The 17,232-nt window shown below is 41.2% G+C and overlaps 1 non-coding gene across 1 annotated transcript; it reads left to right on the top strand.

Annotated features, from left to right (window-relative positions):
• Positions 1-15,142: 15,142 nt before the first annotated feature.
• Positions 15,143-15,249, top strand: LOC141645162 (small nucleolar RNA R71). The gene has a single exon (XR_012544748.1). It is a non-coding gene; the product is annotated as a small nucleolar RNA R71 (small nucleolar RNA).
• The last annotated feature ends 1,983 nt before the right edge of the window (positions 15,250-17,232 follow it).

Raw genomic sequence — 17,232 nt, 5'->3', positions numbered from 1 at the left:
ATGGTGTTTTAGTTGTTTACGCCAAATTAATTATGTAAGGTTGTATGAATAGGTTATACTTGGTGATACCCATTTGGGTGGTGCTTAATAATACTTACATTTTCACCAAAAAAAAAAAGAAAAAAAAAAGAATTTCCCATCCCCACACTAATATGGGCATTATCCTCAATGGCCAATACGATAGGAAATTATGCAATGCAAACTAAATGAGAATGCATGATTTCTACAATAATATGCAAACTATATGACATATATATAAGTGATGCAATCTAATCTACCCTATATGATGCATGTTTTCTATTGTTCGGAGAGCTAATTTGAATTAACTCGCATTTCTTGTGAGTGAACTTCCCCAAACCGAGTAAGACACTATTTCTAGTGTAATAATAGGGGGAGTTCATGCACAAGGAAAGGATGTAATGCATGAATCCTAATTTTCATTTTGGATTTTTCAATTGGGAACAAAATATGACACCTCAATGGAACCGAGCTGGGGGTCCTTTAAATGTTGCTAGGACTCAAAACAAATACTCAAGGTAAAGATTAAAAACATGATATAGAGACAAAGCTAAAGGAGGTGTAGGAAACTCACAATGGAATAGGTTGAAGTCAAGTAATCAACCCCGCACTTGTGGTATCCTCCAATAGGCCTTGTCAACCCTCAATTGTCGCTCATTGCGACATCCTCATCACCGGCCTCATTGCCGCGATCATCATCGTCACTTTCATCATCAATTTCTTCATTATCTTCTTCATCATCCACCTCCATTGAACCGGAGGATTCACCATCTTCTTCATCATTGGAACTTTAACCTTGCTCTTCTTCTTCTTGGCATGAACCAATACCTTCCCCGTCTTCAACAACAACAACCTCCTTTCCTTAGCCACTCGACTATCCCTTTCGACATCTTGAGAAGTAGAAGGGAAAAACTCTTCCTTATCCGCCCAAATAGGAAATGGACATGAAGGATCAAGAAGTCCTTGCCTAGCTAGATGTAGAAGGGGCGGATATTGGGCTCGATAGGCATTCACCCGGTCTTCATAAGCTTCTCTATGCATTTGTTGCATTAATTGGGTCAAGTAGTCATTGCCTACCACAACACTAGAGTCACTTGGTTTGAACTCTTCGTAGGCAATAGGATAGGGTTGAGTCACGATGGAGGAGGAGGAGGGCTCTGCAATTAGATCCCTATGTTGCTTAATTATCACTTTGGCTTCCTTGGAGACGGGCAATAGGTAGTTTGGTCTACGGACGGAGATACGGCAAATCTTGCTAGGCAAGACAAAGGACTTAGCTTCTTTGATGAGCCACTCATATTTGTTGTCAACATTGTCATTCTTGACCCAATGGAATTTGTTGATCATAGTGCTCATATCAAGGAGGTTGCTCCCTTTAACCGGTTTGTAGGTGTTATCTTTGTTGAAATTCGGGTTAAAGTGCTTAGCTAGCCTCGTTACCAAGCCCCCGTTTACAATGAAGGCCGCTCCATATTTCCCATTATCAAACTCAAGCCACCGATCAAGCAATAGTTGAAGAATGTTGTACTTTTTGGTGAACTTTCCATTGATATTCATGAAGGACTCAAGGTAGACAAAATCAAGTTCGGTGAAGTGGTTGATGCCTTTTCTAGCAATCAAGGTAGTGCCCAAAAACTTGTGCCAGACTCTTATGCCCGGATGGTGAACATATAAAGCATGGCACTCCCAAAAAGAATCAATTTTTCGACCGGTAATAGCTTTTCAAAGGGGTGCGGCATCATACTTCAAAGGCTTTTTTCTCAAAATGATCATATTGCAATAGACCAAACACTTTACCAAAATCGGTTTTAGACATTTTTCTACTCTTGTTCTCAAGACGGAACTCAACGTAATTTCGAGTCTCTATCTTATACACCCTCAAGGAGCTTATGAACTCCATGGTCAATGAAGGGTAAGTCAATTCATCCATTTCAAAGAGGGTTAACAACCTCATGGACTCGAAAAATGCTCTAGTTCACTCAAGCACACCCAATTTTCTCAAGGCATCTTGACAAATAAACTTTGTAGCCACAATAGTCTTTTTAGCAAGGGATAAAAATGCAATCCTATGCTCATTGGTTAAGAAAGTTACCTCCGGAAAATTTGACAATTGCTCTACAACCGGAGTAGATGTGGTAGCTTCCTCAATAGGATTGACGGTCACTTGAACTTCCTCCCTTGGTTGGGTCACTACTAAAGCCTTAGATGCAAGAAGAGCTTGTTGTCTTTTTGATAAATTTGTTGTTAGGTGCCTTGGTTCCACCTTTGGTCCTTACCATTGTATTCTCCTTCTCAAATTGGTATCAACAAACCAAGATTTTGCTTGAATGTTCCTTGCTTCTTCAAACTTCAATCAATTCCTCAATCAATTAAGGATTTTCGAATTTTTGCCCAAACCCTAGAAAATTGATTCAATTTGTGAGGAAATTGATGTTTAGATGGTCTTTTGTTGATAAAGGAGTGATTTAATTTGGTTTTGAGCAAGTTTTGTTTGGATGGTGGTGAATTTTGTTGAGAAATTGGTGTTTTTAAATGGGTTGATTGAGGGTTTAAGTGGGAGAAAATGTATGTGTTTGTGTTTTTGAAAGATAGAAATGAATTGGGAAGGAAGGGGTTGTCCCGTGTTTTGCTTAAGTATAGGCCTGGGACGCTCGGATTCTCATCGGCTCGTGCGGATTATCTTACAGGACGTCCTGAATTAACAAACCAGTGCCAGGACACGCGGATTTGATTCAACTCGAGCGGATTTCTGAGGGGACGCTCGGATCATTCCTAGGACGTGCAGATTTCCTTACAGCAAAAATCTATAAACTTGAAACATCTCAGGATGCGCAGATCTATGTCAAGACGAGCGTCCTGAAGTTGGGGACGAGTGTCCTGATGCTGGTCTGCGCAGATTTCTGTCACGGCTATCGCATACCTGTCAAAAATAACCAACTGGCTCTAACTAATATAGCTAGGGAAGTCGGGTCGAATCCACAGAGAGGTAAGAAATTGACAGCTAAATCTAAGTTCGTCAAGTAACCAAATTTGGGGGGTATAAAATGTGATTTCTAAACAAAGGAGAATAAATAGAAGAGAATTAAAGGAAGGAGATAACAGATAGAGAAGAATAGCTAAGACAATCGGTTCACCATAATCATCCGGTCAAGTAATCTAGGTCCCAGGTCAATGCAATACGGTCTAAGGGGTAGCGAACGTCACCTTTCGGTCCTTAATTCACCCTAAAGTGTAAACAGCTTAACTTTCGCCCTCACTGCAATACTCTATTATTCGCTACTAGTCTACTTTTTCCAACCTTTCGGTCCAGGTCAAGGATCACTAAGAATTAAAGGTCTAACTGCGTCGACTCAATTAGGCAATTACAATTAATTGTAGCATTTAAACAACAAGACAGTACCAGCATTAACCTAGTAAATCGATTACTCTCCCTTCATATTATGGATCCCCTATAGTCTTAGCATAGGGAAATTAGCTACTCATAATCATCGAATTAACAATGACAACAACCAGATAATTAAAACTAAGCATGATGATAAAACTAAAGGATTGAAAGGAACGATTATGATAACAATAAAGGAAAGAAAGAAATCCAGCAGTGATTAAGAATTAAGGGATTAAAAAGAATGATAGTACCGATCGTATCTCAAATCCGAGCAAAGGGAGCAAAAATCCAAAGAACAGTGGCAAGAACTAGAGTAAAAACAACGTAAGAGAGGGAGGAGAGAGAGACGAGTCGTAGTTACTCTCTCAGTCTTATACTAAAAACCTAATCTATGGACTAATTACAAAAGCCCATAAGTAATTTAGGCGGAATTTGACTAAAACACAAGAAACCATTCGATCGAGTAGAAGTAATCTACTCGATCGAGCAGATCATCACCAAACCACTCGATCGAGTGGAAATAACCCACTCGATCGAGCACCTCTTGCAAAAACTCCTCGATGGGCTCCTTAAACTGGTCGATCGACCAGTCTTGAGTACATAAAGCATTCGATCGAATAGTGAACCACTCGATCGAGCTATATAGGCACGTTAGGACTTGAATTGCTTCCCGAACTCAGCTCACGCGTCTTCCAAGTGTTAGATATCCAAGCTCCGGCTCCTTATTTTCCATGAATGCATAAAATTGGGACGATTAAGGCTCGATTTAGCTCCTCTTCGGTCAATTCCTGCAAATTACAAATAACGGACTAAAGTAGAATATTCGGGGGTATTTGTAGCCAGATGCTACATAAAAAGCACAGAAATGCGTGTAAAAATGAGGTGAAAACCTTATATAAAAGACACGCATCAAATCTCCCCAAACCAAACCTTTGCTTGTCCCCAACCAAATATGAATGCAACTAAAGGTGAACAATGGAACGGGACCAACGCATCAGCTACAAATCATCCACTAGAACCAATTTAATGCAGTAACATGACAAAGCGGCAGTGAAAAGTGCAAACGAGTTAAATTAATGTTTCAAACTTACTGAACCGTCGACCTTGCAAGACTCAAAAGATATCGGACTCTCACGGGTCGCTCGTCACTCAAAATCTGGCACAAGGTGAGTATATATGTGAGAGATAGGAAGAAATCAGACACTCACCTAACTCGATCTATAAGAACATGCATGCAGTTAACATGAATAAAGTCTCTACAACCGTACATATGCATTCCAACCATACTAATGACCAAGACACATGCCGAGGACTTACATTTGGGTAAGTGAGGTAATGGGCAAAAAGGGGCTAAAATGAATTTGGATATGTGGGGTTAATAGCCAGGCTAGCAACAACGGATCCAAATATAAACTGCATCCCAACTTCGTACTCATGACAGCAAGATAAAACGGTGCAAAATTATGCACTAACTCACAAAACACCAAAAATCGTCAACTCCCCATAAAATATAGATAAGACATGGGAGTGTGAATCATTGTACAATTCTCATTCTTTTTCATTTTTGATTTTTTTTCTTCATTTTCCATTTTTTCTTTTCTTTTTCGCATTTTTTTCGTTCTCTTTTTTTTTTCAATTCAACATTTTTTTTTCTTTTTTTCTTTCCCTTCAATTCTTCCACCATCTTCTGAAATCAGATAAAATAACCATATTGCAATAAAACGTTCCAAGAACTACTCGTTACTAGCTCAGCTAGGGTAGGAAGTATTATAGAAAGTAGTTGATAGGACAAAAGGGGCAACTTGGCTATGTGAGGCTCATGGGTAGAATGAAGTAAAGGGGACTGCCTCTCCTAACACGTGTCACCATCCACAGACCGAATGCATACAGGTATTAAGAAGACTAGACTCATGCTTATGCAAATTGATGTTACATGTCTTAAAGAGAGTACTACTCACATCCTAAATGAAACCGGTCATGAATGTCACCAGTTTAAAAAGCTCTAACCTCAGAATATAATGTAGCTTGCCGACATAATGAATCAAGTCTATTCGTTCAGATAAGGGAGAAACAAAAACTCGTAGATTATGCACATAATCACGCCAACTAAATGTCAAGAATATGCAGGGCTCAAGTAAGGGTTCAAAGTAGCGTCAATGTTCAAACGTTCCGACCCAAAATTAAACATGAAATTTGAAAATTTTGAATGAAATTTTGTATGATTTTTTTGAAGTAAAACAAACAACAATGCATGCGGAAATAATAAACATGGAAGCAGAAATGCAAGAAAACATGCGGACACAGATATGGATGCATACCTCCCCAAACCAAACCGTACAATGCCCTCATTGTACCGAAAATAGGGAAAGAAATGCAAACTGAAAGGAAAAAGGGGAAGTGGAGTCGGAAAACTTACAAAACGTCGTAAGGAGGGACCTCCCCAAACCGACCATGAACATGGGAGGTCAAAGAAAGTCAAGCAGTAGCTCCATAGACGTAAAACAACAGCTGGGAGTCAAAACCACTCGACCGAGCTCTTGGAACAGCTCGATCGAGTGAACCAGTGCATTGGAAGGGCTCGATCGAGTGAAAAACCACTCGATCGAGTAGGCATGAGTTTGGTTCTGGTCGATCGAAGAGAATATCACTCGATCGAGTGAAAGCTGCCTCAGAAAGTGCTCGATCGAGCACAATATCATTCGATCGAGTACTTTGACCTGCAACACACGCAATAAAAGCAAGGAAATGCATGGGAAGTTCATAAAACAGCGTCTAAAGTTCAACGTAAAGCTAAAGAAAAATAAATAGTTCAACAGAAGTACAATAAAACAGTCTGGGCTGCCTCCCGAAGAGCGCTGGTTTAAGAGGTCCCGCACGACCCTTCTGGCATCAATTAACTGGCGCGTCGAGCTCGTCGAAGCGCAAGACTTCAACGCGATTGTCCGCTTCAGTCGCCTCATGGTAATGCTTCACATATTGGCCATTCACCTTGAATCTACGCCCCTCGGAATCTTCAAGCTCCACAGATCCAAATTTGGTAACAGCTGTCACCGTATAAGGACCACTCCATCTGGACTTCAGCTTGCCAGGAAATAGTCTCAACCGGGCATTAAACTGCAGCACCTTTTGCCCAACATGGAACTCCCGAGGTAGGATTCTCTTGTCATGCCATCTCTTTGTCTTTTCTTTGTAAATCCACGAGCTGTCATAAGCGTTAAGCCTAAACTCCTCCAATTCATCTAGCTGCAAAAGACGATTCTGACCACACAACTTAGGATCATAATTAAGCTCACGAATTGCCCACCAGGCCTTACATTCCAATTCAACAGGAAAGTGACACGATTTCCCATAAACTAGCCTATAAGGTGATGCACCAATTGGTGTCTTAAAGGCAGTTCTATAAGCCCATAATGTGTCATCTAGCTTAAGACTCCAGTCCTTCCGTGATTTAGAAACTACCTTAGACAAGATCTCTTTCAACTCGCGATTAGAGACCTCTACCTGACCACTAGTTTGGGGATGATACCCCAAACCACGCCGGTGTTGGACACCAACTCTAGACAGTATGGAAGTTAGTTTCTTTTCTTTGAAATGCATCCCCCCATCACTAATGACGACCCTAGGGACACCAAAACGGGGGAATATGATCTTTTTAAACATCTTTATCACGGTCTTAGCATCACAATGGGGTGAAGCAATTGCCTCAACCCATTTTGACACATAGTCTACAGCTACTAAGATGTACCTGTTACCTTTACTGGATGGGAACGGTCCTTGGAAATCAATGCCCCAGACATCGAAAACCTCAACCTCTAGGATGCCGTTTTGTGGCATCTCATGTCTCTTTGAAATGTTCCCTGATCGTTGGCAAGCGTCGCAAGCTGAAACAAAAGACTTAGCGTCAGCAAACAAAGAAGGCCAGTAAAAACCAGACTGAAGTACCTTAGCCACGGTGCGCGATGGACCGTGGTGACCACCATATGAAGAGGAGTGACAGCCTTCCAGGACTATTTTGGTCTCCCACTGCGGAATACACCGTCTGTAGAGACCGTCTTCACATTCCTTAAACAAGTAAGGATCGTCCCTGTCTTCGCTTAGCGTTATACGTAAAAACCGCTTCTTTTTTTGCGATGAGAAAGGTCAGGCGGCAGCTTGCCACTGACAACGAAGTTAGCTATATCTGCATACCAAGGTTCTTGGTTAACAATAGACGATATAACAGCAATCAAAGTATCGTCAGGAAAGGAATCATCAATAGGTAGAGAATCTTCCCCTTCTTGTCGCATCAGTCGCGACAAGTGATCAACTACAACGTTCTCAGCTCCTTTCTTATCCTTGATCTGCAAATCAAACTCCTGAAGAAGGAGTATCCATCTCAGTAGCCGTGGTTTAGCCTCCTTCTTAGCAAGGAGATGCCTCAAAGCTGCATGGTCAGTAAAAACAGTGACTTCTGACCCAACTAAATAAGTACGAAACTTCTCTAAGGCATAAACTATATCTAACAGCTCGTTCTCAGTGGTAGTGTACTTCACTTGAGCCTCATCCAGAGTTCGGCTCGCATAGTAAATAGCATTCAAGGCTTTGTCTTTCCTCTGGCCAAGCACCGCTCCTAGTGAATAGTCACTCGCATCGCACATGATCTCAAACGGCAAGTCCCAGTTGGGAGGCTATATGATCGGCGCAGAGACTAAGGCCTGCTTTAACCTGTTAAAAGCAGAAAGACAAGCATCAGTAAACACAAAAGGGGCATTCTTAAACAGCAACTGTGTAAGTGGTTTAGCAATTTTGGAGAAATCCTTGATAAACCGGCGATAAAAGCCGGCGTGACCAAGGAAGCTCCTCACCCCCTTAACATTAACAGGAGGTGGTAATTGCTGAATCACTCCCACCTTTGCTTTATCAACTTCTATTCCCCTATCAGAAACTAAGTGCCCTAAGACAACTCCCTCGTTGACCATAAAGTGGCACTTCTCCCGATTCGGCCAAAGACAAGATTGACCTCAATACAGCGCTGCAACACTTTCTCAAGGTTAGACAGACAGTTAGAAAAATCACTTCCATATACACTGAAATCATCCATAAAAACTTCCATGATAGACTCAATATACTCTGAAAATATCCCCATCATACACCTTTGGAAGGTGGCAGGGGCATTGCACAAACCAAAAGGCATTCTGCGATACGCAAAAACGCCCTTAGGACAGGTAAATGTAGTCTTAGATCGATCGTCGGGTGGATAGGGATCGAAAGAACCCGAGTACCCGTCTAAATAGCGAGAAAAAAATTAGAGGCTAACCTTTCTACCATTTGATCAATAAAAGGAAGGGGGAAGTGATCTTTCTTAGTGGCGGCATTCAAATTCGTAATCTATGCACATCCGCCAACCAGTCACTACTCGAGTAGGTATTAATTCATTCTTCTCATTCTTAACTACGGTTGTCCCTCCTTTCTTTGGGACCACCATCACTGGACTCACCCATCTAGAATTACCGACAGAATAAATAATACCTACATCCAGCAGACTTCATTACCTCGGCCATCACAACATCCTCGCATCTTCGGTTCGGTTGGCGCCGACCCTGTCGCAAGGTTTGTGATCCTCCTCCAACTCTATCCTGTGCATACAAATATCGGGACTAATCCCCGTGATATCGTCCAGTGAATAGCCCATTGCCTTCCTGTTTTTCTTAAGTACAGCTAACAAAGAGGTCAGCTGATCATCACTAAGCTTGGCACTAACAATGACTGGATATTGCTCTGTATCGTCTAAGAAGGCATATTTAAGATGAGAAGGGAGAGGCTTACGTTCCGGTACCTTTACCTCAATGGAGCAAAGAGTGCTAATCATTTGTTCCACCTGTTCTCCCTCATGCTCATCTAAATCATCAACAAGCAAATCCAACGCAGCGTCATCGTCGTCTGGGCTATCTGCATACTCATCAAAAAGCATAAGAGCTTCTAGTAGGTCCTTCATAAAAGAACCCGACCAGAAGTCATAAATAGACTCGTCAATGATATCGACCGAATAACAAGTGTCCTCTATCATTGGGTGGGCTAAAGTACTGGGCAAACTGAATATGATAGCGTCATCCCCTACTGCAAGAGTCAGGCGCCCTTGTCTGACATCAATAACAGCCCCAGCTGTACAAAGGAATGGTCTTCCTAAGATAATTTGGGTCCGAGTGTCCTCAGCTATATCCAAAACAATGAAATCTACTGGGATGTAGAGCTTGCCTATTTTCATGGGCACGTCCTCTAAGACACCTAAGGGCCTCCTAACAGATCTATCAGCCATCTGTAGGGTAACGTTGGTCACTTTGAAATGACTCATCTTCAGTTTCTTGCAGACAGGAAGGGGCATGACACTAACACTGGCACCTAAATCGCAAAGGGCCTTATCAATAACCATATTGCCTATGACACAGGTAATAGAAAAGCTGCCCGGGTCTTTCATTTTTGGAGGGGCCTTATTCAACAGCAAGTTACTAGACTCTTCCATAAATGAAATCGTCTCAAATTCACTCAAATTTCTCTTACGCGTCACAATATCCTTCATAAACTTAGTGTAAGTGGGTACCTGAGTAACAAGTTCGGAAAAGGGGACAGTTACCTGGAGGTTCTTCACGACGTCCACAAACTTACCGTCTTCTTTGCTCGATTTTGCGTCCTTCTTCGACGACTTGGGAAGGGTACCCTGGTAGCGATGAGTGGCCCCGCAACTTTTTCTTTACCCTTATCCATGCGTGACGTCTCCACAGCAGGGGAAGATGACATGGTGGCGGTATTAGATAGTAAATTAGGATCCCCGCCACTTAAAGTACTGGATCGAGTACTTTTATCAGTCGATCGACCAATTGCCTTTCCTGTTTCACTCGATCGACATTGTTTTTCACTCGATCGAGTGATTTCTTCAGCATAGTTACTCGATCAAGATTATCACTCGATCGACCAACTTGGAATTCTGCGCTTCTCGATCGACCACCATTTTCACTCGATCGAGTGATAGGATGGTTTAAACTGCTCGATCGAGTAGAAAAGTCACTCGATCGAGTGGTTACAGCACACGCAGCAAGTATTTCCTTCAAAAACTTGTCTAAATCATCATCCGAGTTATCGTCAGCTATCAAAACCTCGTCTTCTTCATGAGTAAGGTCATTTTGAAAATTCGTTGCACTGACTAGATCGCAAATTGGAAGAAGCTTGGCTTGGTCTGTCGCGAGTGTTAACTGCGCGACTTGTTCTTTCAATTCCGATATAACCATTTCAGATTGATGTGACATCTTTGACATACTCAACATAATGGATTTTAGTTCGGCAATTTCTTCTCTAGCAGAGGGAGAGACCGGCTGTGGTACTGGCGTAGAAGGGGTAGAATCATTCTTGATTTCTTCATACAGCTGGGAGAAAGGAACTCCCTGCTTGTATTTATGATAGGCAAGAACGCGCTCAACACTTTCCATGTATAAGATAGGGTCATGCCCCTCCGTGCCACATCTACCACATGGCTCTTTATGCTCCGTAATCGTAGGCATCTTGGCAAATAACTTTCAAAGCGACAACTACCCTGCAAAACTAATCAAAACTTTGCAGAAATGAGATCGGCCTCAAGGAATAAATTCCTTGAGACGAGAGACAAACTTAATTAAAGCAACAAGTTTGCGCCACCTCCTCGGCAACGGCGCCAAAATTTGACACGGCTATCGCGTACCTGTCAAAAATAACCAACTGGCTCTAACTAATATAGCTAGGGAAGTCGGGTCGAATCCACAGAGAGGTAGGAAATTGTCAGCTAAATCTAAGTTCGTCAAGTAACCAAATTTGGGGGGTATAAAATGTGATTTCTAAACCAAGGAGAATAAAGAGAAGAGAATAAAAGGAAGGAGATAACAGATAGAGAAGAATAGCTAAGACAATCGGTTCACCATAATCATCCGGTCAAGTAATCTAGGTCCCAGGTCAATGCAATACGGTCTAAGGGGTAGCGAACGTCACCTTTCGGTCCTTAATTCACTCTAAAGTGTAAACAGCTTAACTTTCGCCCTCACTGCAATACTCTATTGTTCGCTACTAGTCTACCTTTTCCAACCTTTCGGTCCAGGTCAAGGATCACTAAGAATTAAAGGTCTAACTGCGTCGACTCAATTAGGCAATTACAATTAATTGTAGCATTTAAACAACAAGACAGTACCAGCATTAACCTAGTAAATCGATTACTCTCCCTTCATATTATGGATCCCCTATAGTCTTAGCATAGGGAAATTAGCTACTCATAATCATCGAATTAACAATGACAACAACCAGATAATTAAAACTAAGCATGATGATAAAACTAAAGGATTGAAAGGAACGATTATGATAACAAAAAAGAAAGAAATCCAGCAGTGATTAAGAATTAAGGGATTAAAAAGAATGATAGTACCGATCGTATCTCAAATCCGAGCAAAGGGAGCAAAAATCCAAAGAACAGTGGCAAGAACTAGAGTAAAAACAACGTAAGAGAGAGAGGAGAGAGAGACGAGTCATAGTTACTCTCTCAGTCTTATACTAAAAACCTAATCGATGGACTAATTACAAAAGCCCATAAGTAATTTAGGCGTAATTTGTCTAAAACACAAGAAACCATTCGATCGAGTTGAAGTAATCTACTCGATCGAGCAGATCATCACCAAACCACTCGATCGAGTGGAAATAACCCACTCGATCGAGCACCTCTTGCAAAAACTCCTCGATGGGCTCCTTAAACTGGTCGATCGACCAGTCTTGAGTACATAAAGCATTCGATCGAATAGTGAACCACTCGATCGAGCTATATAGGCACGTTAGGACTTGAATTGCTTCCCGAACTCAGCTCACGCGTCTTCCAAGTGTTAGATATCCAAGCTCCGGCTCCTTATTTTCCATGAATGCATACAATTGGGACGATTAAGGCTCGATTTAGCTCCTCTTCGGTCAATTCCTGCAAATTACAAATAACGGACCAAAGTAGAATATTCGGGGGTATTTGTAGCCAGATGCTACATAAAAAGCACAGAAATGCGTGTAAAAATGAGGTGAAAACCTTATATAAAAGACACGCATCAATTTCCTTACAGGACGTTTCTTCAAAGTAAACTATCCCAGCTCCCACATCCTAAGGCTAGGACGCGCGGAGTATGCCTAGGGACGCTCGGATCCTCTTCTACTCCCACGAGCTCAGGTCTGCTCGTTGGGATTCTTCTTCCCATGTCATTCTTTCTTCTTCTCCTTTGTTAAATGTTGCGGGTGCACTACAAAGGCTTGGTTAGCCTAGGCATTTGCCATCCCCACACTTAGTCGAACACTACACATCAAAACACATTAGAATACCTCCCTCACTTGCTCTCATGTCAAAAATCTTGATCAAAGCACAAAAATGCCAATCTCCAAAAATGACAAAGATGCAATAAAGGAAATGAAATGCTAGTTAAGGGGTAAGAATAATTACAAATGGTGGTTTAGGGAGGACTCCACCAAACTCTCATTTTTGGATGAGATGTCAAGGGGGCAAAGCCAAGGTGTTGTTGATGTTGCTCAACACCTTGTAGAAGTAGTCGAAGGCTTGCTCATTTTCGTGATAAAGATCTTGCATAGATCTTTGTGCATTGTTTTCTTCATTGTTATATTCCGAGTTAAAGTGATGACAAAGATCCACAAAGCCTTGGTCTAAGGTCATAGCATTTCCAATTTAAGGATTGACTAATCCTTCAAATTCGTCATCTCATAGACCACAAACTTCACTAGCTTGTTCCCCAATGACGCCATGAGTTGACAAGAGCAACTCTTCTTTCTTGTTGTCTTGGCCAATGAGGCCTTCTTTATTGCTTTTCATGATGGGTGAGCTATTCAACCTCTCATTGTTGTTGAAAATTCCATGCTCTCCGAATAGAGCTACTTGAAGGTCATCCACTTTCTCCTTCCATATGGGTGATGTTTCTTTACCCATGGCTTGATCTTTGCATAGAGATTTTAACTTCTTCCTATCACTTTCTCGGCTATAGTGATCGATCATGAAGCCTGGCTCATGCAATCGGGGAGCTCTCATTGTTTTGTCAGGATTGAAAGTAATTAGCTCATCCCCTACTTCAAGTGTGAGCTCTCCATGTTTCACATCGATTACCACTCTGGCGGTATGCAAGAAAGGTCTTCCTAAAATGATAGGAATGTTGGAATCTTCCTCCATGTCTACAATGACAAAGTCTACAGGGATGAAGAATTTACCAATTCTTACGGGCACATCCTCCCATACCCCTAGAGGTATCTTTGTTGATCGATCTGCCATTTGAAGAGTAATGTTGGTGCATTTGAGTTCTCCCATCCCTAGCTTCTTACATACTGAGTATGGCATGACACTTACACTTGCTCCAAGATCACATAATGCTTTGTTGATTGTAGTGTCGCCAATGGTACATGGAATAGAAAAACATTCCGGATCTTTGAGCTTTGGAAGGGAACTCCCTTGAAGAATAGCACTACTCACTTTGGTAAAGGCAATAGTCTCCAACTATCGGATGGATTTCTTCTTGGTAAGAATATCTTTCATGTACTTTGCATAAGCCGGAACATGATTGATCAATTCCATGAATGGGATTGAGACTTCTACGTTCTTCACAATTTCCATGAACTTTCCAAGTTGCTCATCAAGCTTAGGCTTAGCTTGGTGACTTGGGAATGGAAGTCTAACCAAAATAGGCTCTTTTTCCTTAGCCTTCTCTTCATTCTTCTTCTTTGAAATTTCATTGGTAGTAGGATCTACCTCCTTAGAGTTCTCCACAACTCTTTTCTTATCACTAGCATCCACAATATCTTCATCAATTGACCTCTTCGGCCGTTCATATCTTGTACCGCTCCTCAAATGGATAGCACTAACCGTCTCATGTCTTGTGGGTGGGTTACCTTGAGGAGGTAATTGCGCCTTTTGTCTTTGGGAGCTAGAAGATGCTAATTGGGTAATTTGAGTCTCTAACATTTTGGTGTGGGCTAGAATGTTGTTGATGGTGATTTCCTTATCTTTGGCTATCTTTTTGCATTTGGGTGAAGAATTCTTGTTGGTTCTTTTGCATTTGGAGGACCGCTTTTTGAACATCAAAGCTTTGGTCATTTGATTGGTTGTAGGAAGGTTGATTTTGATAACCTTGGCTTTGGTTTAAAAAGGGTCTTTGAGCTTGGTTTCTCATTGGAGGTGGAGTGTATGTGGGTTGAGGGTTTTGAACATTTTGGCTCTTATATGAAAGATTTGGATGGAATTTGGTGTTCTCATTATAGTAGTTGGAATAAGGGGTACTACTCTTGTATGATTGGAAAACATTTACTTGTTCATTTATTCCCCTACATTCGTTTTGATCATGTCCCAAGGTTCCACAACTTTCACATACTCCATTTGGGATTGAGGATGATGCCATCATAGCATTAACATGTTGTTTGGGTGATTTGGAAGCTTCATCAAGCTTAGCCATGGCCTTATCAAACTTCAAATTGATGGTGTCGATATGAGCACTTAGTTGAGCATCCAATTGAGTGATGGAATCTACCTCATGCTTTCGTCCTCTTGTGGCCTTTCGAGGCCTACTATATTAGGAATTATGAACCGCCATTTCTTCAATTTTGGCCCATGTTTGATTGTCATCAACTTCAGTAAACATCCCATTGGATCCCATATTAAGAACATTGCATGAGTCTTCATATAGGCCGTTCCAAAATTGTTGCACAAGGAACCACTCACTAAGTCCATGGTGTGGACAAGAACGACAAGTGTCCTTAAATCTCTCTTGTGCTTCATATAATGATTCCTCATCCCTTTGCTTGAACTCGGTGATTTGGGCTCTCAGCATATTTGTCTTCTCTGGAGGATAGAACTTCTTGTAGAAGGCAAGTGCTAACTTCTTCCATTAATCAATACCAAGGGTAGCCTTGTCTAGGCTCTTCAACCATTTCTTTGCGGTACCGATCAAGGAAAAAGGAAACAATACCCATCGGATTTGGTCTTGAGTAACTCCGGTTTGAGAAATTGCATCACAATAATCACAAAAAGTCTCCATATGTAAGTGAGGATCTTCACCAGGCATCCCTCCAAATTGACTTCACTCAACTAATTGTATGAATGCGGATTTGGCAATAAAATTATCGGTTAAATGTGGTGGTGTAGGAGTACTGTTTGGTAGGTTCTCCTCGGTTGGTACGGAATGTGATGAAAATTTAGGCATTGTAGGTTGATTTTGTGGTGGGTTTGGAATTGGGTTATCCTCTCCTTCTCTTGCAAAAGGATTGACAAACTCAATGTTATTTGGTTGAATGTCCACAGTCTCTCCAATGCCTACAACTCTTGAAGTAACTCTAGCAACTCTTCTATTGTTGGTTAAGGTCCTTTCAATCTCGAAATCAATAGGTAACAAATTACCTTGTGATCTCCTAGTCATGCAAAATATCAAACAACTAGAAAACAATTAACGAAAATCAATTAACGAAAATCAAATCAATTGAACACCGTCCCCGGCAACCGCGCCATTTTTGGCTCGGCTATAAACTCGTCGTCAAAAGCTACCAACCAAAACTATATTTCTAACTTTACAAACTACTCTTTAGTGGAGTGGTAAGTAAAGGTCGGATCCCAAGGGACGGGTATTGATTTAGGATTTCAATTGCAAGTAGTGTATGTCGTAGGGTGTCACAAATTATGGGTTGAGATGAGATGTAACCTAAAGAAATCAACAAGATGAATGAAAACAAAGTAAGAAAATAAAGGGGTTTGTAAACAATTGATTAAAGGCACTAGGGTGTCATGGGTTCATAAGGGAATCATGGAAATAGTTCATACAAACATGTTCTCAAATAGATGCAAGCACTTATTGTTGTGATGGAATCGAGTTAGTGTATATCTTACAATTCCTAGGAAGATTTAGGTCCCGCAGCCGAGTCGATCAAGACTTTACAACACCTACAAGTCAACTTAGTCTCTTCCTATTCAACTCTATGCATGGTCTAATGAGGCTCGAGCTGGTTTATGTCTTACAAGCCTCATTAAAAAGATAAGAGATGGGTAAAAAATGCAAGGACTCATAGGCTCGCATTTCATCAAACATAACATGTGCATAGGTTGAAATCACAACAAGCAAGCAATTAATTATGAAAACATATTAGATTAAGCATAGATTAATTCCCATGTTTGTTTCCCATAATTCCCCATTAACCCTAGCTAAAGGACTACTCACTCATGATCAAGTTTAGCATGCTAATAAGGTTGTCAATCATACCAACAAAGCAAAACATGATGAATAAATGATGTGATTGATACCCGTCGTGAGGTGTCAAAAATAAAATTTATAATTCCTAACTACAACTATAGATAGCGGTAGCAGGGTCGAACCACAGAGAGGCAGATGTAATTATTAGTTGTCTAATTTCGGTCCGAGGTAACAATGATGTGGGGGTTTGATTGAATAGGTCTATAACTAATGAGCAGTAAACTAAAGAAATGTATAAAATCAAATATAAAAAGGGTACTAAGATGGTCGGTTCACTGTAGTTTCGGCAGCAGCATACTAAGTAGGTCTGAAATAAACACATGAGGCGGGAAAACAAGAGGTCCTCTCGGTCCACTCTCAACAAGTAGCGGCTTTCGATCTCGCTACGGGTCCCTAATATCACTAGTACTGACTCTCGTCCTGAAAAGTGACTAATAACCTAAACTTTACCTATCTTTCGATCTTAGCATAGTTTAGTCATTTTAATTGGTAGTCTAACAACCTTCCCTATCTTTCGATCTAATTGGTCAGTCAAATACTAAGCATTCAACTAGTCGCGTGCTCTCGATTCGT

The sequence above is a fragment of the Silene latifolia genome, chromosome 2, assembly GCF_048544455.1.
Source record: "Silene latifolia isolate original U9 population chromosome 2, ASM4854445v1, whole genome shotgun sequence".
NCBI classification, from domain to species: domain Eukaryota; kingdom Viridiplantae; phylum Streptophyta; class Magnoliopsida; order Caryophyllales; family Caryophyllaceae; genus Silene; species Silene latifolia.
This window is presented reverse-complemented; position numbering and strand designations above follow the sequence as displayed.